Raw genomic sequence first — 24643 nt, forward strand, 5'->3', positions numbered from 1 at the left:
TATAATGTTACCAAAGCGTTTTATTTCAGCTAAATGCTGATCTTTGGCTAATGATCCATTTTTCAGAGAGTTCTGAAAAAATATACTCAAATGTTTTAAATATTGATGATAATTCAAAAAATGTTTCTAAAAGATTTTATTAGAATGATATCTGAAGGATCAAGTGACTCTGAAGACTGCAGTAATGATGCTGAAAATTCAGCTTTGATCACAGAAATAAATTACATTTTAAAATATATTCAAATAGAAAGCAGTTATTTTAAATAGTAAAAATATTACCAAATTTGACTATTTTTGCTGTACTTTGGATCAAATAAATGCAGGCTTGGTGAGCAGAAGACACTATAAAAATAATAAAAATCTTACTGTCCAAAAACATTTGACTGGTAGTGTATGTGTATTTTTTTTTAAATACACTTTTAAATACTTAAAATGAGTAGTAACAGTAATATTTATTGAAGTGTATGTCTGTTTTAGTGTAGTTTATATTATTAGTTTATCTAGTATGTTTATAGTTTGTTATAACTTTTAATTATATTAAGATTAGTTATGTGACCCTGGACCACAAAACCACAAACTACATCCAATGATTTGCGAACTCATAAGGGTAATTTTATTTTTATTTTATTAAGATCTATGTATCATCTGAAAGCTGAATTAATAAGGACAATACTAGGATAGGACAATATTTGGTTGAGATACAATTATTTAAAAAACTGCCATCTGAGGGTGCAAATAAATCAAAATACTGGAAGTATATTTACAGAATATCTTCAAAGGACATGATCTTAATATCCTAATGATTTTTTGGAGTAAAAGAAAAAACGATAATTTTGTTAGTTATTGCTACAAATATACTGGGTTTGTGGTTCAGGGTCACATATTGTTACTAATTATATGTACATTATACTCAGTATATAAGTATATGTTTATATAATTTTATAATATATATATATATATATATATATATATATATATTTATATTTATTTTTTCTCTTTTTTTTTCTGTATGATAATGTTGTGTTTTGTGTGTTTCAGGAGCAGCGCTGGTTGTCTGCGGTGTTTGAGGCTGTGAAACAGCAGCTTCATCCTCTGCTCGACGCGTCTCTGGGTTTGTCTGTGTCTCGTCTGTCTCTGTCTGTGGTGTCCAAGGTTCAGACGGCCGTCGGGTCAGACGCCACTGATTTACCTGTCAGCTACAGGTGAGTCTCACGCTCAGGTGTGTCTGTAAATGATTTGAGAAATGTTGTCTGATGGACATTTTTATTAGGGATGTCCCGATCAGGTCCGAGTCATTTGATTTCCAGTATCTGCCGAAACCGAGTCCCAATCTGATACTTCTATAATACATAAAAAAAAAACTACATATGTGCAATGTTTAAGATGGTATGGCAAGTGTAAACACATGAATCGGATATGGGTCACAATTGAAAAAAACGTGTATACGGACAGCTAAACAATTCATATATAGACAACAAATCAAGACCTGCAGTGTAAATGAGGCCTTAGTGCATCATATCGGCATATTTTAGTTTGTTTGTCATTTTAATCATGCATTAATTGTCTGTGTGCTGTAATATGTGTCAGGTTTGTGTCGGTGTCAGAGCTGATCCGTGATCAGAGAACCGCCTGCTGCAGCAGCCTCAGCTGGAGCTCCGCCCACTACCGGGAACAAGCCAAGGGGGCGGAGCAAAAGCTGCCCGGTTACAAAGCTCTCCCACGTGACAACCTGCTTCTGATTGGCTTTCTGTGTGACGGACGGGCCGCCGGGGCGAGTGACGGGGTCTGGAGAGTGAGGGACGCGGGAGGAAGTGTGGCGTGTGCGGTGAGTGGACAGGAAGTAGAAAGATTAGGCTTGTTCTGGACCTGTCAAACTAGGATCCGCGAAAGCTGGAGATCAGGATATTGTAAACTAAAACTATTAAAATTGTTTTTCGTTAATTTATTAGCTGAAATCAGTACAATTTAAATGAAATAAAGTTAAATAGAAATGTAAAAATGAAAAAAAAAAAAATACTGTAATAGTACAGATAGTTTGCTAAAATACAAAAGATGTTTAAAACTGATTTTTAAATAAAAATATAGGTAAATAGAAATATTTAAAAAAAAGAATATTGACCAAAGACAAGACAAATTAAAATTAAAATGAGTATTGAAAATATTAATAATAGTTTCCTAAAATACAAAGATCCTTAGGTCGCTGGTTCGAATCCGGCTCGAAGGACCAAAATATACGGGACTGCAACTCGGTAGGGGTGTTAACGCTATTCCACAACGGAACTTGTGTAAGAAGTGCGACAGGAGACAGAGCACTGTTCAACTCTTTATCCGGAAACTGTTCACAGATAATATTGTACAGCTTGTAACCATAATGCGTTAATGTGGTCTTTCTGAAATAAACATTACATTAACATCAGTCTGTATTCACTAAATAACTGACATGCATATCATTTGCTTATGCACGAATCAACATGACGATGAAGGGATTACCTTTTGCAAACATACACAGAATCACTGTATATCTTACATATACCAACATTATAAACAATGTAGGGCTTGGTTACACAAGGTAAATATGTGAATATAAGGAAAGAAACATCTTTAACCTATAATCAGGATTAATTAGAATAAACTTACTTTCAATCACGCACATTAACACCTGACGGAATGGCGGATAAAGCGGTAGGCAAAATGAAAGTAAAACAGAATAGCGGAAAACTAACGCCCACTAGTGGAAGGCGATCATAATGGACCTCACTATAAACACACATAGGGAATTTAGAACAAATGTTCAAAACTGATTTTTAACCCTTTAACTGTCACTTCCATTTTTTGAACAGAGACATGAAAATGAAGAATAATTTTTTATAATTCATTAACAAAAACATTTTGTAATATGAATTTAATGCACCTTTTCAATGTCAATTCATTGTCTGATTTTAAAATGGCTTTCAAAGGGTTAATTTTGATATTTTAAGTTTTCCACTGATATATGATTCCTAAAGTGTGAGAGAAAAAGGCAAGAGGGAAGTCTGTTTGTGACAAAGGTCAGAACTCCTGTTATGAAGTAGATTTTCGAGGTGCACTCTTGTCATAAATGAATCTGTTATTTTTCCTACATAATTTGTGACACACAAAACATGTCAAATATCTATTTAGGAGCCTTAGACCTTTCCAACAATATATATAGTTTGTCATGATTAGATTAGGATTTATTTGTAAAATGGTGAAGAAACTTAGGTGGCCCACAGAGTGGACCGGTGACAGTTAAGTGGAAAATAAAAATAAAGCTAAATAGAAATATTAAAAAAAAGAATATTGACAAAAGACAACACATTAAAATTAAAATGAGTATTGAAAATATTAAAATATTCAAAATATTAAAACAATAATAGTATAGAATAAGTTCACTGAAATACACAAAATATTAAAACTGAATTTGAAATAAAACTAAAGCTAAATAGAAATATAATAAAAAATGAATAATGATATAAGACAACACAAATTAATAAAACAAACTAAAATTAAAATAAGTACTGAAAATAATACTAAATATTGTAATATATATATATATATTCATAATATAAATAAATAATATATAAATAAAGAATGTGTTGATTTTGACTAAAATCTTTTCTTTATTCAGACATGACTATGATTTCTGCATTAATATAACATAACAGCATGCATAAACTGTATTGTTTCTGGTTCAGATGCTGCAGTCGTCTTCTCTCTGGTTGGGGAGGCTGATGCTGTTTCCCTCATGGAACTACATCCCCCATAATGCACCTGCCGGGGGTTACCTAGAGCTGCTGGACCCTCCGGTGTGCGTGACCCTCGAGACCATGGCCTTTGACCCCGGAGGAGCCCTGAGTGAGGTCATGAGCGTGACGCGGGCGGCTCAACTCCTCAGACAGAGGTGAAACGACTCCGGCTTCTCCAGTCTGACACAGATGACCTTGATCAGGAATATAATGCACTGACCATCATTTGTGTGTGTGTCAGGTGTGAGGATCAGGTGTGTGTGTGCGTCAGCGGACAGGTGAGCGCTGTCTGTCCTCTGCTGGTGATCCGTGGGAAACGCTTCTTCTGCCTCATCCTCAGTGAAGGAGGATCTTCAGTGCCTGTGTTCATCACGGTCAGTGTGTGTCATGTGATCTAGTACATGCAATTTCTAAAACTTTTCAAACGTTTTCACATTTTCTGATTGAAAGTTTGTCTTGATATTTTATATATGTTTTTAATTTATAAGAATTTTTACTTTTTTTGATTGAAAAAATATATATTTAATATATTAAAAATAAAAACAGCTTTAAAACAGCAAGAAAATATTCTGTTCTTTATTAGACATGTGTAAGTAGTTTCCAATTGAAATAGTAAAATAGAAATAACAAATGGTGACAAATTATCTATAGTTAGCTGATATTCTGAAATTATTACGTTTAAAATGAATAAAGTTAAATAGAAATATATAATAGAATAGTTTGCTGAAATACAAAAACGATTAAAACAAAATTAGAAATAAAGATAAATCTAAATGGAATTATGAATAATATAATGGTTCAGTTATAGTGGTTCAAACAAAAGCAGATATGTGAACATTGATGGTTGTACATTAGTGATGCGCGGGTCCTCTCATAACCCGCGGGCCCCGCGGGTAACCCGCGGGTCGGGTTGGGGCGGGTAAAGAAACTGTCACTTTATTTGCGGGGCGGGTTGGGGCGGGTCATTAAAAACAAAATAAAATTTAAAAAAATCAATGTATGTTGCGTGCAATCCCCTATGGCCTATATTACATATTTGGGAATATCTATTTTCATATTTTATTAAGTTCTTTAATAAGGTTATCAACACGTCACGTCACGAAAGCGCCAAGCAGCTCCCGCTGCCAGCCACAAGCGCATCAAGCGAACTCACATTCAGCTCTGCTGGCCTGGTGCTATGCGTATTTAAATCTCCTCTGATGCGCATTATCCTGCATTAGCCAAAATCATGACAGTCAACCACATCCAGTCATTTGTGAATGAATGTAAATATTCGCTAAAAACACACAATAAAGACAGCAATGATGTAGTCAGGACTGTGGCGCCGGCTTGCTTTGAAATGTATTGCGCCCGCTGCGTCCTGCACCCTAGTCATTTTAAACAGTACATAATAACGAACACAATATCTTACAAATAAAAAGAAGCAGATGTTCATGATCAGAACTTCCTTAAACCAGTGAACCTTTAAACCTTTCAGTCCAAGGATCCAGTAAACGAATGCGTTCAAATAGAAAGTTCAAACTGATATTCATAAATGAAGCATATATACCCACATTTCTTCCGGCACCACTAACGTTACACCACTGATTATCTTGTTATTAATATGATTTGATTTATGGTTCATATTCATAATCGTACAGTATTGTTGCCAGTTTAAAGGGCGAAAAGCACTTTCGGTTTTCATTTGCATTACAATGCATAGTATGTCTATTTAATTGTCGCGGGTGCGGGGCGGGGCGGGTTGTAAAAATAGACACAGTACTGCGGGGCGGGCTGGGGCGGGCCAAATAATTTCATAATTGCGGGACCCGCGGGTTGAAAAAAACCCCGACCCGCGCATCACTATTGTACATAGTCTCAGCTGTTTATTCTATTTTATTTTATTTGGTTTTGTGTTCTATGTATATTTTTATTTTATTTATTTTTTTATATAAAAAAGCCTAACCAGGGACTGGGGCTGCAAATTAGCCTTTGGCTAGAAGCCTACATGTAGAGCATCGGCTGCATGAAATTGTAGCAATGTTATACTGCATTGTCCCTGTTAAATAAACTAATAAATAAATAAATAATAATGGCAAAAGATAACACAAATTAAAATGAAAAAATTAGTACTCAAAATGTTAAATAAAAGGTTATTCAAAATACTACTAAATACAATAATCTACTGAAAATATAAAATTAAGTATGAATAAATACTAGCATATAAATAATAGTATGTAAATAATATTAAATAAAGAATAGGTTGATTTTTCTGTCTTTGATCTGGTGTTTGTTGTGTGTGTCAGGAAGCCAAGCATCAGTACTGGAGGCAGTGTGTGTGTGTGGGTCAGAGCGTGTGGATGTCGTCTCTGAGTGTGTGTTCGCTGCAGGGGCTGGAGGGCCGGCGTGTGCTGACGGACAGCTGTCAATCACGCCTCCATCCGCAACTGCAGCAGGAGAACTCGGAGGATCCAGACACACACACAGACTCCTTCACTGCAGACTCACACACCGCAGAGACACACACCGCTGACACACACCTGTGCTCAGGTACGGCGTCCGGCTCCAGTTCTGCAGTCAGAGTCAAACGCTCCAAACTCATCAGCTTTAAGGAACAGCTGTTCCTGCTCAAGCAGATTCTCAACACAAGCTACAGATAGTTACGTTACTAACAGAACTTACTCAAATACTGTTTAAACATATTATTCTTCCATCATCTATCTATCTATCCATCCGTCCGTCCATCCATCCATCCATTTATCTATCCATCTGTCCATCCATCCGTCCATCCGTCCGTCCATCCATCATCCATTTATCTATCCATCCGTCCATCCACCTATCCGTCCATCCATCCATTTATCTATCCATCCATCCGTCCATTCATCTGTCCATCCATCCATTTATCTATCCATCCGTCCGTCCTTCCATCCGTCCATCCATCCATTTATCTATCCATCCATCCGTCCATTCATCTGTCCGTCTGTCCTTCCATCCATCCATCCGTCCATTTATCTGTCCGTCTGTCCTTCCATCCGTCCATCCATCCATTTATCTATCCATCCATCCGTCCATTCATCTGTCCGTCTGTCCTTCCATCCATCCATCCGTCCATTCATCTGTCCGTCTGTCCTTCCATCCGTCCATCCATCCATTTATCTATCCATCCATCCGTCCATTCATCTGTCCGTCTGTCCTTACATCCATCCATCTATCCATCCATCCGTCCATTTATCTATCCGTTCGTCCTTCCATCCGTCCATCCATCCATTTATCTATCCATCCGTCCATCCATCCATCCATCCTTCCATTTATCTGTCCGTCTGTCCTTCCATCTATCCGTCCGTCCGTCCATCCATCCATCCATCCATTTATCTATCCATCCTTCCATCCGTCCATCCATCCATCAGTCCATCCATCCATCCATCCATCCATTTATCTATCCATCCTTCCATCTATCCATCCATCCGTCCATTTATCTATCCGTCCGTCCTTCCTTCCATCCATCCATCCGTCCATTTATCTATCCATCCGTCCTTCCATCCGTCCATCCATCCATCCATCCATCCATCCATTTATCCATCCATCCATCCATCCATTTATCTGTCCATCCACCTATCCGTCCATCCATCATCCATCCATCCATTTATCTATCCATCCGTCCAGCCATCCATCCATTTATCTGTCCATCCATCTATCCATCCATCCATCCATCCATCCATTTATCTATCCATCCGTCCATCCACCTATCCGTCCGTACGTCCGTCCATCCGTCCATCCATCCATTTATCTATCCGTCCCTTCTTCCATCCAGCCATCCATCCATCCATTTATCTATCCATCCGTCCATCCACCTATCCGTCCATCCATCCATTTATCTATCCATCCGTCCATCCACCTATCCATCCATCCATCCATCCATTTATCTATCCATCCGTCCATCCACCTATCCGTCCATCCATCCATCCATCCATCCATTTATCTATCCATCCGTCCATCCACCTATCTGACCATCCATCCATCCATCCATTTACCTATCCATCCATCCATCCATCCATCCATTTATCTATCCATCCGTCTATCCATCCATTTATCTATCCATCCGTCCAGCCATCCATCCATCCATCCATTTATCTGTCCATCCATCTATCCGTCATCCATCCATCCATCCATTTATCCATCCATCCATCCATCCATTTATCTATCCATCCGTCCATCCACCTATCCGTCCGTACGTCCGTCCATTCGTCCATCCATCCATTTATCTATCCGTCCCTTCTTCCATCCATCCATTTATCTATCCATCCGTCCATCCACCTATCCGTCCATCCATCCATTTATCTATCCATCCGTCCATCCACCTATCCGTCCATCCATCCATCCATCCATCCATTTATCAATCCATCCGTCCATCCACCTATCCGTCCATCCATCCATCCATTTATCTATCCATCCGTCCATCCATCCATCCGTCCATCCATCCATCCATCCATCCATCCATCCATCCATTTATCTATCCATCCGTCCATCCACCTATCTGTCCATCCATCATCCATCCATCCATCCATCCATTTATCTATCCATCCGTCCATCCACCTATCCGTCCATCCATCCATCCATCCATCCATCCATTTATCTATCCATCCGTCCATCCACCTATCCGTCCGTCCATCCATCCATCCATCCATCCATCCATTTATCTATCCATCCGTCCATCCACCTATCTGTCCATCCATCCATCCATCCATCCATCCATTTATCTATCCATCCGACCATCCATCCATCCATCCATTTACCTATCCATCCGTCTGTCCATCCATCCATCCATCCATCCATCCATCCATTTATCTATCCATCCGTCCATCCACCTATCCGTCCATCCATCCATTTATCTATCCGTCCGTCTCTCCATCCATCCATCCATTTATCTATCCATCCGTCCATCCACTTATCCGTCCATCCATCCATCCATCCATCCATTTATCTATCCATCCATCCATCCATCCATCCGTCTATCCATTTATCTATCCATCCATCCATTTATCTATCCATCCATCCATCCATCCATCCATCCATCCATTTATCTATCCATCCATCCATCCATCCATCCGTCTATCCATTTATCTATCTATCCGTCCGTCCATCCATCCATTTATCTATCCATCCGTCCATCCACCTATCCGTCCATCCATCCATTTATCTATCCATCCGTCCATCCACTTATCCGTCTCTCCATCCATCCATCCATTTATCTATCCATCCGTCCATCCACTTATCCATCCATCCATCCATCCATCAATTTATCTATCCATCCATCCATCCGTCTATCCATTTATCTATCTATCCGTCCGTCCATCCATCCATCCATCCATGAATCCAAACTCATCAGCTTTAAGGTACAGCTGTTCCTACTCAAGCAGATTCTCAACACAAGCTACAGATAGTTACGTTACTAACAGAACTTACTCAAATACTGTTTAAACATATTATTCTTCCATCATCTATCTATCTATCCATCTGTCTATCCATCCATCCATTCGTCCGTCCATCCATCATCCATTTATCTATCCATCCGTCCATCCACCTATCCGTCCATCCATCCATTTATCTATCCGTCCGTCCGTCCATCCATCCATTTATCTATCCATCCATCCGTCCATTTATCTATCCATCCGTCCATCCACCTATCCGTCCATCCATCCATCCATCCATCCATCCATCCATTTATCTATCCATCCGTCCATCCACCTATCTGTCCATCCATCCATCCATCCATCCATTTATCTATCCATCCATCCATCCACCTATCCGACCATCCACCCATTTATCTATCCATGAATAGATAAATGGGTGGATGGACGGATGGACAGATAGATAAATGGGTGGATGGACGGATGGATGGATGGATGGAATGACCGACGGACAGATAGATAAATGGGTGGATGGACGGATGGACAGATAGATAAATGGGTGGATGGACAGATAGACAGATAGATAAATGGGTGGATGGACAGATGGATGGATAGATAAATGGGTGGATGGACGGATGGATGGATAGATGGACGGATGGAAGGATGGATGGAAGGACAGACGGACAGATAAATGGATGGACGGATGGATGGAAGGATGGATGGATGGAAGGACGGATGAATGGACGGATAGATAAATGGATAGATGGACACATGAATGGATGGATGGATAATAAAATATTGCATAACCCTTTTATTTCATATTCATAAATGTGGAAAATTTTCAAACAGGTGTGACCTTTGACCTGTGCTGTGACCTGTTTCTCTGTTATTGACAGGGTACGGTCTCAAAGATCTTGAACGAAGAGGCGGGGCTTTATGAGATTGACGGACAGGTGGGGCTATGTCTGGCCTATTAGCCGGCTCAGAAATGGGGCGGCGGCTTGAGGCCAGGGGCGGAGATTCAGGTGCGTGTGATTTCATCACTAAAATAGCAGTAGCAGGTTCAACATTTATTTATTAACTTTGGTTTGAAGGTTTTAATCAAAATACCACAACTAAAGGTCCAAACATTTGAGAAATGTTTCTCTTTTCTCCAGCTTCACAATGTTCACTTCATGTACCGCGCTTCCCCGTTCGCTCCGCATGTGGTTCTGTGCGCATGTCTGCGCTCCAGTCTGCAGATCACCGCCTTCAGCCGCTTGAGTTCGAAGGTGTACGTGTCAGAGTCACACGGTCCACTGCAGTGCCTCCTGCTGGAGAAGAATCTGGGCCCGTCGCAGTATCTCTGGCTCTGCTACTGTCAGAACGCCATCACTGAGAGGTGAGTGAAGGCCATGCACTCTCAGCGTAAATGCTTGATGCTTAAATTAGGAGCCAGGCATCGAAGTCTATGGCACCCCATAGAACCGCTTGTGGGAAAGTTGTGAAATTTGGCACACTGATAGAGGACAGTCTCAACATTAACCATAGCAAGTTTGGAGTCTCTAACTCAAACTCTCTAGCGCCAACACTTGTCCAAAGTTTCAATAATTTATTTTTAATAGTTTGTAAAACCTACTTTTTCTAACTCGTCCTCAACTGTTTGTCTGATTTTAACCAAAATTGGCTCAGATCATCTTCAGACCATGCTGGCAAAATATTATGGAATTCAAGTTGATCAGTCAAACCGTTCTCGAATAACGTGCAAACAAATTCTGTGAAAAGCACGCAAAAATGGATGTGAGGCTATATCTCTGCATATTGATTATAGTTTTGCATATTGAGACCAAACTTGGTGCGTATTATAACAAGCATGACCTGAGGAAACCTGTAGTGTTTCGGTGCAGTGCAACCTAGTGGTCAGGAGATAGTGGTCAGTGGAGCATGCCGATTCAAACCATACCCAATTTTCCAATGTCTGCTATTTCGAATTTTATTGTTAAATGCTATATTTTACGAACAAATTGGCATATTGTTACGAAAACCTGTCTGAATTATACCGAAATTGGCTCTGATCATCTTTAGACCATGCTGGCAAAAAGTTATGGAATTCAAGTTGATTAGTCAAACTGTTCTCGAATAATATGCAAACGCATTCTACGAAAAGCACACAATGTGAGGCTATATCTCCGCAGCGGTTTTGCATATTGAGACCAAACTTGGTGTGTGTTATAATAAGCATGATCTGAGGCCACCAAGTGGTCAGTGGAGCATGCCGATTCAAACCATACCTTACATAATTTTCCAATGTCTGCTATTTTGAATTTTATTGTTAAATGCTATATTTTACGAACACATTGGCATATTGTTACGAAAACCTTCGGCAATATGTCCTGACAATACTCAAAAGGTTTGGGGGCAGCACCACCTTGTGGTAAACATTATAAAGAAATGTCAAGAAGTGCTAATATGATTTGATTATATTGGTCTATTGTAATTAACGTGATCTCAATATATTCCTTGCGTCATGCTGAGAACATCGATACCAATTATGCCAAAATCGGAAGAACTTCCCGTCTACCATTTTGATTAATGTTAAAAAAAAACATAATTTTTCGAACTCATCCTAGACCCAAAATTGGCTCTGATCATCTTCAGACCATGCTGACAAAAAGTTATGTAATTTAAGTTGATTAGTCAAACTGTTTTCGAATAACACGAAAACACATTCTACGAAAAGCATGCAAATATGGATGTGAGGCTATATCTCCGCAACAGTTTGGTGTATTGAGACCAAACTTGGCGTGTGTTATAATAAGCGTGATCTGAGGCAACCTGCAGTGTTTCGACGCAGTGCCACCTAGTGGTCAGGAGATATGAAAAATGTCTGTTTTTGCTTATAGCTTTTCAATGGTTTGACCAAAAATCGTAAAACTTGTCTCTTTAGATTCACCATACCCAATTTTCCGATATCAGCCATTGTGAATTTTATTGTTAAATGCTATATTTTACGAACACATTGGCGTATTGTTGCGAAACCCTGACAGTACTTAAAAAGTTTGGGGGCAGCACCACCTTGTGGCCAAACATCATAAAAACAATTCAGAAAATGCTAATATGATTTGATTATATTGAACTATTGTAATGAAAGTGATCTCAATATATTACTTGGGTCATGCAGAGATCATCGATACCAATTATGCCAAAATTGGCGAACTTCCCGTCTACAATTTTGACTAATGTTAAAAAAAAAAAACATACTTTTTCAGTACTCCTCCTAGAGCGTTGGTCCGATTTACACCAAATTTGATTTGGATCATCTTCAGACCATGCTGGCAAAAACTTATGGATTTTGTGTCAATATATTAAACTCTTTTTGTTTGCCACATTAATGAATTTGCTGGAGAGATGCCAAAGTGCATGATGTATCTCTGCAAAGCTTTGACATATTTAAACCAAACTTTATATGCTCCATTGTCACCTCACGCTGACCACGCCACATCTATTTGGTAAGAGCGCCACCTATTGGTCAAAAGTAACACACCATTCATTAACTATTAATAATGACATTTCCAAAAATGCTAATAACTTTTGTTTGCATTAGCCTATTGTAATAAACTGGTGTCAAAATATTCCTTTGTTATTGCAGAGAACATAGATAACAATTTTACCAAAGTTGGCTGAAGTTCCTGTCCACTATTTTGATTTATGTTGAAAACCTACTTTTCAAAAACTCCTCCATGACCATTCATCCAATTTTTCACCAAAATCGAGCCAGATCATCTTCAGACTGTGCTGACACAAAGTTATGGATTTTTTTGCGCCAATAGACGAAACCATTTTCATATAGCAATGCAACAAATTTTAGCCATGATACCAAAATGACTCTTGAGGCTTTATCATATTGACACCACACTTTGTGTGTCACCTCACACTAAACGCACCACATCGATTTGATAACAGCGCCACCTGTTGGTCAAAAGTGATAACTCATTAAATCACATTACAAGTGGTTGTTTTTATTCTTTTTCAGTCGTTTTGACTAAAATCTTCTTGAAATGGCTTCAGTTACTCATTGCTTCAGTTGCTCTGATGCTTGCTGCCTTGCTGGCTTGGTATAAAATTTAATTTTTGAATTTTAATATCAAATTCAAATGTTTAAACTGTATCACAACAACACTTTTTTTAGAAAGTTATTAATCCTGTGTGTGTGTTTCAGGTTGTGTCCACGCTGGGTGAGAGCAGAGCGAGTGTGTGTGGTTGCTGAGCGGCTGCTGGACTTCGTGTGTGACGCTGAACGAAAGACACAAAAAAAGAGAGACATCTACAAAGAGATGATACAGGAGCCACACCACTGCCCTCTTACCACGGTAACACACACATATATGCCCTGTTACCACTGTAACACTATTATCATGGTAATGTTTAAATCAGTAAAAAAAATCATTTAAATTAGGGATGCATCGAAATTAAAGTTCATTTTATGTTTTTCCTCCATGCATTTTGCCAATTTTTCACCATTGCATAAATTAAATAGCCAATATTTGCTTTTAACAGTTTTGTCTTGCTTTTCAAAGAAAGAAATCAATTACAAAACAACAATTTAAAAATATGTATTTAACACATTCTAGTAGACATTATAGCCTACCAACAAAGCACAATTTAACTTAAAATTAATAAGCTAGTAAAATAATATTCTTTGGCCATTTTTAAGAGCCCCTTCTTGAATCAGGCATGTGTTTTTAATGAACAAATAAATGCAGCCTTGCTGAGCAAAGGAGAATGTTAGAGTAAATGCATTAATAGAGCTGTTTTCTTAATTTTGTGTTACTTTTTTTATTTTAATTTACAGAACAGCTGTAAAATGCCAAAACTAACATTTATGACTGTTGACTTTTATTTTGTGGTAAACCTGCAAGAAGAGCTCAGTCCTAGTGTTTGCTGGCAGCAGCAGATTTGTGAATGATTGTCATCTTTGGGCTTTGAACCCTGGCTAAGGAGCTGCTGTCAGAATAAACACAATTGGTGTCTGGTGTATTAGACAACAGAACGTTCTGGAGTTGATTGACTAATGGATGATTTCAGTCATCATACAGTAACCTTTCTCTCCTCATGAAGACATGCGATGCGACACTAAACAGTCTCTCGCTGTCGCTGCTTGGAATGATTTTTGCGTCTTTCTCTGACAGTTTTAAATGCTTCCACACTGACCACATGTTTGTGCATTAGTGCACGCCTATATTTGATCACATCCCGTCATTGTTCGGTGTCATTTATTTGGCTTATTCGCTTGCTATGCCGAACATTCGTTGCATCCCTAAAAAAAAAAAAAAAATTGTTTCTTTTGCAAATGCTCCCTGTTTGTTTAAACCCTGACTGATCTGTGTGTAATAATCATCTGTTTGTCTGTCTGTCAGTTCTGTGTGTGGTGGCCGTCTGCGGCGCTGTGGTCGGTGAGGCAGCTTTCTGATTGGATGAAGCGTGAGGTTTGGGCGTCTCTCTCGCTGGAGTCTCTCCTGCCTCCGTCTGCGGCTCACATGACGGCGCTGGAGCTGAACGCCGCACTGTCCTGGTCTGTTCACACTGTCCCGCTGACGGATGCGTCCCAGGAGCCGCTGCTGTTAGTGGGGGTTTTAGAGCTGAACTCGACCCGCGCCACGCTGCAGCTCAGAGACCAAACACATGCACTCGACTGCCTGTGTGTCACAACACAACAATCAGGAGCCAGAAACACACACATCAACACCGCCTGGCAGGGTAACAGTTTTTAGTCATTTGTCCTGTTACGAAGCATGATAAAGTGAAACCGCTTCTTTTACGGGAGTTGCTATTGTTAACCAGAGCGAACACTATTAGAAAACAATTTGTTAATTGAAATAAAGCTGGAATAAAATAAAATATAAATATTAGAGGAAGAAACTTGAAGTAAATGAAAATTAGAAATTGTTAGCAAGTAAAACAAAGCCGTTTTCAGGCGTTCGTACAAGGTGCTTAACCCTCTGGGCCTCCTCGTTTAGGCTCCCTCGCGGTCAAAAAATGACCGAAGCCTTAAAAAGTAACTTTTTTTTTTCTTCAGGAAAATTTGTGAAATACATTTTTGTTCAATAATATTTTGTGATTATTATTTAGAATTTTGAAAAGTTTTTATGAATCTATGCAATATTTATACAATTTTAGTGAACAATTTTTTTCCCCCCATTGGAATTATTATTATTTTTTAATTGAATTATGAATTTATTATTTTTCAATGCAATGCAATAAATGCAACATTTTACATTGAAATAGAGTAAAAGCATTTAAAATCCATTTTTTAAAGTGAAAATTGTGCCATCTGGTGGCCAAAAAAATAAAAACTTGTGTAATGACATGCAACCTTCTGTATCTCCCAATGCGTGTGAGTTTTTTCAGCAAAACCTGATATTTATCCAATCAAAAAATATCTAAACCTTAACAAAAGTAATCTTTTAGAATGTCTAAATATATTTCTAAATGCAAACCCTATTAAAATGAAGAAACAGTCTAAAAAAAAAAACTATGGGAATTATTATCAAACTATGTTTTTTTTTAGACTGTTTCTTCATTTTAATGAAGGACACTTTCTGAACAGTTTTTTTTTTTGGCTTGTACCACCAAAAGATTCTCTCTCATTTTTTCGTATTTCCCATTCATTTCCTATGTCGGTCATTTTTGACCACGAAGGAGCCAAGTGTGACTTTTTTTTTTTGACCCTTTAACATATCCGAATCATGTCAGTGATTTTTTGGTGTATTCACATAGCTAATGCAACAAAAGTCACCAAGTGACTGATGAAGCTACGATTTTTTACATATCAAAATATAAAATTTTTCGGTCAAAAATTACAGAAGAGGCCCAGAGGGTTAAAGTACTTGAATTTGACTTTTTGAAGTTGCTACGATCTGCTCATTTAAGGTCAAAACATAAAAAAGGGGTATCAAACAAAAACATATAATCAATAAAGATTATTTATTAAATTAAACTAATACAACAGTCAATAATAATAATCATAAACATGTTTATTAATAATAAACAAGATCGTGAATTCAAATCGCACATCATGAATATTTTGATTCAGAACAGGACTTTAAATCGTGTATTGTAAATAATTTCAGAATGGGTTCATGAAGCATTTTGTGAATTGAATATCATTAATCATTTGATTTGAATCATAAATTAATTCATGATATACAAATTTCATGAATTTGAATTTGATTTGTTTTGCAAATCATGTGATTCAGATGAGTATTTCGAAGCTATCTTTTTCTGATTTTATTTTCTTAAACGGTAGAAAACATCAAACCATTTAGGAAGTACGGTTATAAAAACAAAACAAAGAAAAAAGACAGTAAGTATACCCAAAATTAACATTTTCTATAGTAAAACTGTTGTATACCTTGTAATACTATATACTTTGCACCTTCGCATGCTTCACTTTATTTTTGCCATTTTTTATTAGTATAGTTTTATTTATCTATTACTCTTTTTTTGTTTTAGTTTTTTTAATTTGAAAGAACACATAAAGGAGATCTCTGATTTCTCTGAAGTCCTTTCATGTCTTAGAATTAAATTTTACAGTATCTGTACAAATCCTAAAATTACGAACTGAAATAAAACTAAAACATCAAAACATAAAAAAAAAATATATAGTTAAAAAAGAAAAAAAATTAGAGCACAACAAATTTCCCCCAAAAAAAGAAACTAAACTTAAAACTGAAAAAAATAAATAAAAATATATATAAATAATTAATTTATCATGGATCATAGTCTTCTCTTATGCCTTATTCTGCCCTCCAAAGGCAAAGTGCAGTAACTACGCCAAAACACTGAAACAGACAAAATGCCTTTAAAGTTTTTACACCATATATATATTAGTTTGGATTTTGTAGTTACTGCGATTTCGACACTCTTGTTTCTCTGAAACGGGACAAAATTGAACCAGGAGACTTTGCCACAAGACAAAACGTTGTCACAAAGCCCATTCTAAGCCTTAAAGGGGTCATCAGATGCCCATTTTCCACAAGTTCATATGATTCTCTAGGGTCTTAATGAAAAGTCTCTAATATACTTTGATTAAAAATTCTCAACAGTGGTGTAAAAAAACAGCCTTTAACCTTGTCAAAATCAGCTCTGCAAAAACTCAGCTCGTTTTAAGACATGGCCCCTTTAAATGCTAATGAGCTCTGCTGGCCCCGCCCCTCTCTAGGATTACCTGACATATATTGTTTACTTTAGCTGCGTTTAGCGGTGAAACTTGCTTAAAAGCACATTATTAAGAAAGGCCATTCACAAAGATGCATAAACAATCTTATATCCTCACTTCTGCTGTGGGTGAAGCTGCATCAGGAATGATTCGCACGAACACAGAGGCATATTCAGACCGGATCACACTTTCCTTTTAAAAGTGAAAGTAACGTTTTCCTCTGCGTCTTCAGTAAATGACGTGACGACGGCTGTGTTCAGTCTTACATCCAACAACAGAACACCTCAATCGCTCAATTAGAGTCTTCCTCTGCACCTGAGTCACACAATGACCATAGTTTTGGGACTGTTTCAGCTCGGTGAGGGCGGGGCTAAGGTAAGACGCTCCTGTCAATCAAATGTATTTCGTCACAACGACAAGAAGCTGCGAATGAGCTGATTTTAAAAAGGGGATATTACTTTTTAAAGATTAAAAAAATACCAGTGGATGGGTTTTTATGATTGTAGGGTGGTTGTGTTCACAAACTACCAACACACATTAATGTTCAAACAACTTGGAAAAGTTAGTTTTGCACCCGATGACCCCTTTAACCCTCAAAGACAGAGACAGCCGCCGTAGCTAAAAATAACGATTGTTCTTAAATGTTTAATAACTTTTGAACCGCTAATCCAATTTGCTTTAAAAAGTCTCGTAATGTACAGAGTCTACTCTTTACATTTGTCTCATTGGATATTCAAAAGCTCTGTGATTACGTCATCGCATTTCCTCAGCACTGATTGGTCAGATGAAATCAATTTCGGTCCTCTGAGCCAAACAGGAACGATTGTTGATGCTTAGTCCCACCCCTGTGCCCTGATTGGTTCAAACTGTCATCTATTCAACCAATAAACATAGGTTCTTTTGAACCACCGATTAGTATGTTTCATTGGAAATCTGAACAAACGCAAAGTGAAAGTAAAGTGCGTCTTGCGTGCATGAAATCAAACGCAAAATAAGACATTTGCATGACAGCATTCTTTGAAAATGTACAGAAATCTTCACGACAGAGCCCTTTGACATACAGCAACACAAACCAAAAACAAAGGATGAAAGCAGTACCTATCAGATAAAGCACTGGAATTGAGGTTTTGGCGTCACTAGGCGATCCCCTGGTAAAATAGATTCGGACGCAGATTACAGCCAGCAGATCCATCTATTTGGTTGTTATATTATGTAACTAATTCTTATATAGTTTTTAAAGATTATTTGCACTATTTTTTTCGGTTGCACTCTGTATATTTCTCTCTCATTTTGTGAATACTTTGGACTGTTTATTTATTTTTTTTGTTGCACAAGACAATTTGTGCAATTTTTCTAGTGCTACTTTCTACACTGTTTGTGTTTATTGTTCATCTTTGGATTACGAATATATTTATCTGAAAAAGTAAAAAAAATTTTTTTTACTGTGTTTTGCTATTATATAACACTGTTACGGCTATGACTTTACTCCTGAAACGTTTTTGGACAGATCTATATTGTCAATAAACTAAACAGGCCTGTTTTTCACTGAAAAGCGCCTATAATAATATTGTAATAATCGGCTATAACTTTCTTGGGGAATGTTATACATAGACACAATTTTATTTGGAAGTGTAAAACACCTAAATACAAATTTTTAAAGAAAAAAAATCCAAACTTCAGGAGTTTTTGTTTGAGTACACAGTAAAAAACGCCCAATTGTTGCTAGCGTTTTTCCTAAAAAATTCTGTAAATTCACTCATTTTTAGAGAAAACAAAAGGAAAATTGTAATTTTAAACTAGCTAGACATAAAGTTCAAGTTCTTATGTTTATAATGATATATGACAATTGATGCTGACTGCTAGAATATGTCTGAAAAAAACACAGAAATATACAGGTGCCTCAGGTGCCCCAAAAATGTTCTAGGTCTTTAAGGGTTAACTCAATTTTGACCAAATGTGACCCTGGACCACAAAACCAGTCATAAGGTTAAATTTTACAAAACTGAGATGTATACATCATATGAAAGCTCGATAAATAAGCTTTCTACTGATGTAGGGTTTGTTAGGATAGGACAATATTTGACCAAGATACATCTATTTGAAAATCTGCAATCTGAGGGTGGAAAAAATCAAAATACTGAGAAAATCACCTTTAAAGTGGTCCAAATTAAGTTCTTAACAATGCATATTACTAATCAAAAATGACATTTTGATACATTTACAGTAGGAATTTTACAAAAAATCTTCATGGAACATGATCTTTACTTAATTTCCTAATGATTTTTGACATAAAAGAAAAATCAATCATTTTGACCCATGCAATGTATTTTTGGCTATTGCTACAAACATACCCCAGCGACTTAACGCCTGTTTCACACATACTCCGTATGCAGTGCGTATGCGTTGCGTATTTTTTTCCGCACCCATGTTAACGGATTAGAGCGTTCACTCTACGCGGTTGCTGTCCGGCAGTGCGTTCCAGATGCGGTGCGTTTACAGCAGTGCAGCGATCGTTTAGGCACAGAGTCTATTTTTGCTGTGCTGCATTGCGTTGCATGCGCTGAATTAAAGTGACAGCGCATTGTTCGCTGTAAAAATGAACATGAATTGACACGGAAATGTACCGTAAATGCATATAATTGCAGTCTTCTGTGTTTCACAGTCAACACGTGGCTTTTTGGCTAGGTTTAAAATAGTGCAGTTTTGAATAAACAAGGCAACATAATACATGCACTTGTCCAGGTAGAAAAGTTCTTTAAAATATGGTTTTTAATAAAGATTTAATGCGAAAGAAAGGCACAGAGAGCCGACTGTTCCTGTCTGTGGTAAGTTTTAATTTAAAATAAATATTTGTTAAAATAAAATATTTGTGAAAGCCCAATTTCAATATGAAAAGGAAGCTATAGCCTACCTATGCTGTGTTTAAATGTGTTGCAACTTGCTTGAGCAACTTAATATCCAAATCTAGAAGTCAAATGCATTGAATAATAGCATACGTTGTTTATAATACGTTGAGTTTAAACGTGAACATGTCTAGTATTATTGTATTAGTGTACTGTGATAAAAGAGTATCACAATGCTGAAAAAGCACTTTTGGATTTGAAATTAAAATAACAGATAAATGGTGTGTTTGTGGTAAACAGCCGCGGATCAGGAACGGACTGCAAACGCGTCCTGTGTGAAAGCAAAACGAGTCCGTGCTGCTTCTGCACAGCATACGCAACGCACACGGACTGCATACGCACTGTATACGGAGTATGTGTGAAACAGGCATAAGACTGGTTTTTGTGTTCCAGGGTCACAAATGTGTAGTTACTGCACTTTGCCTTTGGAGGGCAGTATTGCTTGATTTGTGATGTAATGTGTGTGTGTGTGTGTGTGTGTGTGTAGGTTGTCTCGTGTGTGTGCGCCGGTGCACGTTAGTCATGGAGAGGTTCATGAAGACAAATTTCCCTTCGTGGAAACACCTGGATCAGCCGTGTTACATCACACACAAACACTGCAGGTACACACATGCTAACTGCTTATATAGAGAACCTGAGACAGATCTTCATACAGGTGTGTGTGTGTGTGTGTGTGTGTGTGTGTGTAGGGTTTATCTCCAGCTGTGTGTGGATGATCTGACCATCATCAGTCCGTCTGCTGCCTCTATGAGCCGCCGTCTGACAGATGACAGACACACAGACAGTAAGAGCACTAAGAGACCCAGACCTGAAGAGGGCGCTGAAGCGGCGTGTGTGAGTTTGCTGCTCAGACTGGAGTCCAAGCAGGGCGTGACGCTGCAGAACGGCTCCGCTGACGCACTCAGACTGCGGCCCAGCTTCGTGTGCAGAGCCGTGTGTCTCGGAGACGTCCAGCTCTGGAGAGACGACCCTAAAAACCACCGAACGCAGGAGCGAGAGACGCACAGAGACACTCAGAAGGTCAGAAACACACGCTCAAATATCAGAGATAGATCTGATCTGTCACCTGACACAAAGCTCCGCCCACACTCACATCCCATTGGTTTAAATACAAACGTTAAACTTTGCATATGTTGATTAGATGCCTTTCGTAGTATATGTAGTAACATGCTAACAACATGCTAGTAACATTAATCATGCTATAATCATGCTAACAACATGCTAGTAACATTAATCATGCTAACAACATGCTAGTAACTTGCTAGTCATGTTAGACAGGCTAGAAACATGCTAATAAAATGTTCATCGTCCTAGAATCATGCTAGCAACATGTTGGTAAGATGCTAATTATGCTAGCAACATGTTGGTAAGATGCTAATTATGCTAGCAACATGTTGGTAACATGCTAATCATCTTAACAAAATGCTAGCAACATGTTGGTAACATGTTAACTATGTTACCAACATGTTGGTAAGATGCTAATTATGTTAGCAACATGTTGGTAAGATGCTAATTATGCTAGCAACAGGTTGGTAACATGCTAATCATCCTAACAACATGTTAGTAACAGTAATCATGCTAGCAACATGCTAATAAAATGTTCATCGTCCTAGAATCATGCTAGCAACATGTTGGTAAGATGCTAATTATGCTAGCGACATGTTGGTAACATGCTAATCATCTTAACAATATGTTAGAAACTGTCTAGTCATGCTAGACACATGCTAGCAACATACTAATAAAATAATCATCGTGCTAGAATCATGTTAGCAACGTTGGTAACAAGCTAATTAAGCTAGCAACATGTTAGTAACATCATAATCATCCTAGCAACATGTTAGTAACTTGCTAGTCATGTTAGAAACAGGCTAGCAACATGCTAATCATGCTAGAAACAATGCTAACAATATGGTAGTAACATGCTAATCATGTCAACAACATGCCAGTAACATGTTAATCTTTGTAACAACATGCTAAGCATGCTAACAACACATTAGTAACTTCCTGATCATGTTAGAATCATGTTAGCAAAATGCTACTAACTGGCTAATCATGCTAGAAACATGTTTGAAATGTGTTAATCATGTTAGCAACATGCTAGGAACATGTTCATATTAAGTCATGCTAGTGAAATGTTAATTCATGGCAAATTATGTTAGCAACATGCTAAATCATAGAAGAACTGAATTTGGGGAAATAGAAACAGATTTTAAATGAGTTTTAACTCTAGTAGCGTTTAGATCAGCTGTTATCAGTTTTAAATCCAATCATCTGCTGTAATAATCAATCAGTGTGAATAACAGCAGTCTGTTCCTAATGGGACTGAAATATGAATCTGTGTGTTTTGCAGATTGAGTTGCACTTTGTGGGTTCGTGTGTTCGCTGGTTCCCTGTCCTTCATCCTGGATGTGTGTACAGAATAATCGCACGCAACACTGAGGTACGACACACATTTGCACCGATGCATCATCTTACACGATCCAGCATCTGACTGCAAAGACATAAAGTTTGTTTGTTTAAAAGGAAGTCTGTGTGACTGACATATACAGCTCTCTCTCTCTCAGGATGTGAGTGTGTTAAAAGCCAAGAGTGTTTCGGCAAGGGGCGGAGTCACACAGCTCAGTAGCCCCGCCCTCCTGCTGCAGCCGCAGTGGCACATTCACACCATTACAGAAGAGCTGCCTGATGCACAGGTACACACACCTCGCTCATTTTTTTCTTCAAAAATAAAATGTCAAGCTCTCTGAATGATTATTTAGCCGTTTAAACCATTTCATATCACATGAGTGTTTTTTGCAATTCATGTTGCTGCGAGAAGCTAAGCGCGGAGAACTGGGCTTGAGAGTGCGGGTTGCCAGATCCAACTATTATACATGTTTTTTGACTCGTTTTTTCAATTTAGTGTGACACTTTGGGACGTTTATATAGTGGAAAGTTGAACGTTAGTGTTAGTGATTTATTAATCTTATTTACAAAACACAAGCTTCGAACTTATTTCGGGTATCTTTTTTTTTTTTTTTTGTAATTGCTTGTTTTTCGTAGCAATATCTGGCAACATTGTACATAAAAAAAAAAAAGCTTATAGACAATTTGTAACTTAATAGCTGACAGGAAGATACCACAATCGGTCAGACAAACTTAGTGATCATCGTTAATATCCTAAATAAATGTATAACACTATCAAAAACAATAGCATGATACAAATCTGTTTGTTACAGAATGAAATAGGCTACTATGCCAAATAACGTTAACGTTACTGGCGTCTCATGCTCTTTAGTTAAGCTTAAGTCATCAAAAAACATTAATCAAAGTGCTGTTTCTCAACTGGTGGGTCGCAAAGCAGTCAAAGAAACAACAAACGTAATTCAGTTTTTTCTGACGCTAGACTATTATTTTGAAAGACATGCGTGAAATTCTAAAATTATTTTTATAACTTCTTATAAAATAAAAATTCGCTCACCTAAAAAATTAAAAATAAAAATCCAGTCCTGTAATTCCTGTCCTGACTTTACTTCGGACTTCACTAATTTTCAAACCCTGGTTTCGGCCTTGACTACACTGCCCTCCAAAGGCAAAGCGCAGTAACTACACATTTGGTCAAAATTGAGTTGAGCCTAAAACGGACTTTGTGACAACTGTTTTGTCTTGTGGCAAAGTCTTCTGGTTCAATTGTGTCTCGTTTCAGAGAAACGAGAGTTTCAACATGTTTGACTAGCTGGCGTAAAAGCATTTTTCTCAGTTTCAGTGTTGGCGTAGTTACTGCACTTTGCCTTTGGAGGGCACTACACACACACACACATACTCATTCACACAGGCATAAGTTGATTGTTTGTGACCTTTGACCCTCAGTCAGGTGTTCCTGCGCTCATGAGCGTGTCTGAAGTTCTTCACAGCAGGTGATGATCATTAAACTAAACATCTTTACATCGAAAGCAATCAGCATCATTTGTCAGTTCTTGAGTGACGGTTTGTGTTTTAGCTCCGCCCCTGAGATCATCTCCTTTTATGGAGTCATTACTCAGCGAATCACGTTGCAGGAGGACAATGCAGCCAAAGCCAAGATCCAATCGCTGACGGCTGCTAAAGGTTAGGCCCCGCCTCCAGTTTCTCCATCTATAGTATTATGAACAATTGCGCTGTTTATATCAGAGGTTTGACAAGAATCTCCTTCTTCATAAATATCCAGATGAAAGCGTTGAGCAGGATCTGCGGGTGCGTTTGACCGTCCAGGACGCTGACTGTGCCGGTCATGTGATTGATGTGTATGTGGATCTGTCTTGTGGGCCGTATACACTTGGTCTGATCGCCGGAGCCACGGTTTCTATCTGTCATGTTCAGCGCAAAGTCTCCAAGTCAGTCTCTAAAGCTTTCAGTATTTTTCTGAAGACGTGA

General features: G+C 38.1%; 1 pseudogene; it reads left to right on the forward strand.

Annotated features, from left to right (window-relative positions):
- The window catches only part of LOC141291411 (CST complex subunit CTC1-like), a 26200-nt pseudogene extending 1557 nt beyond the window's left edge, over positions 1–24643 (forward strand).

This window comes from Garra rufa, chromosome 18, assembly GCF_049309525.1.
Source record: "Garra rufa chromosome 18, GarRuf1.0, whole genome shotgun sequence".
Classification (NCBI taxonomy): Eukaryota; Metazoa; Chordata; class Actinopteri; order Cypriniformes; family Cyprinidae; genus Garra; species Garra rufa.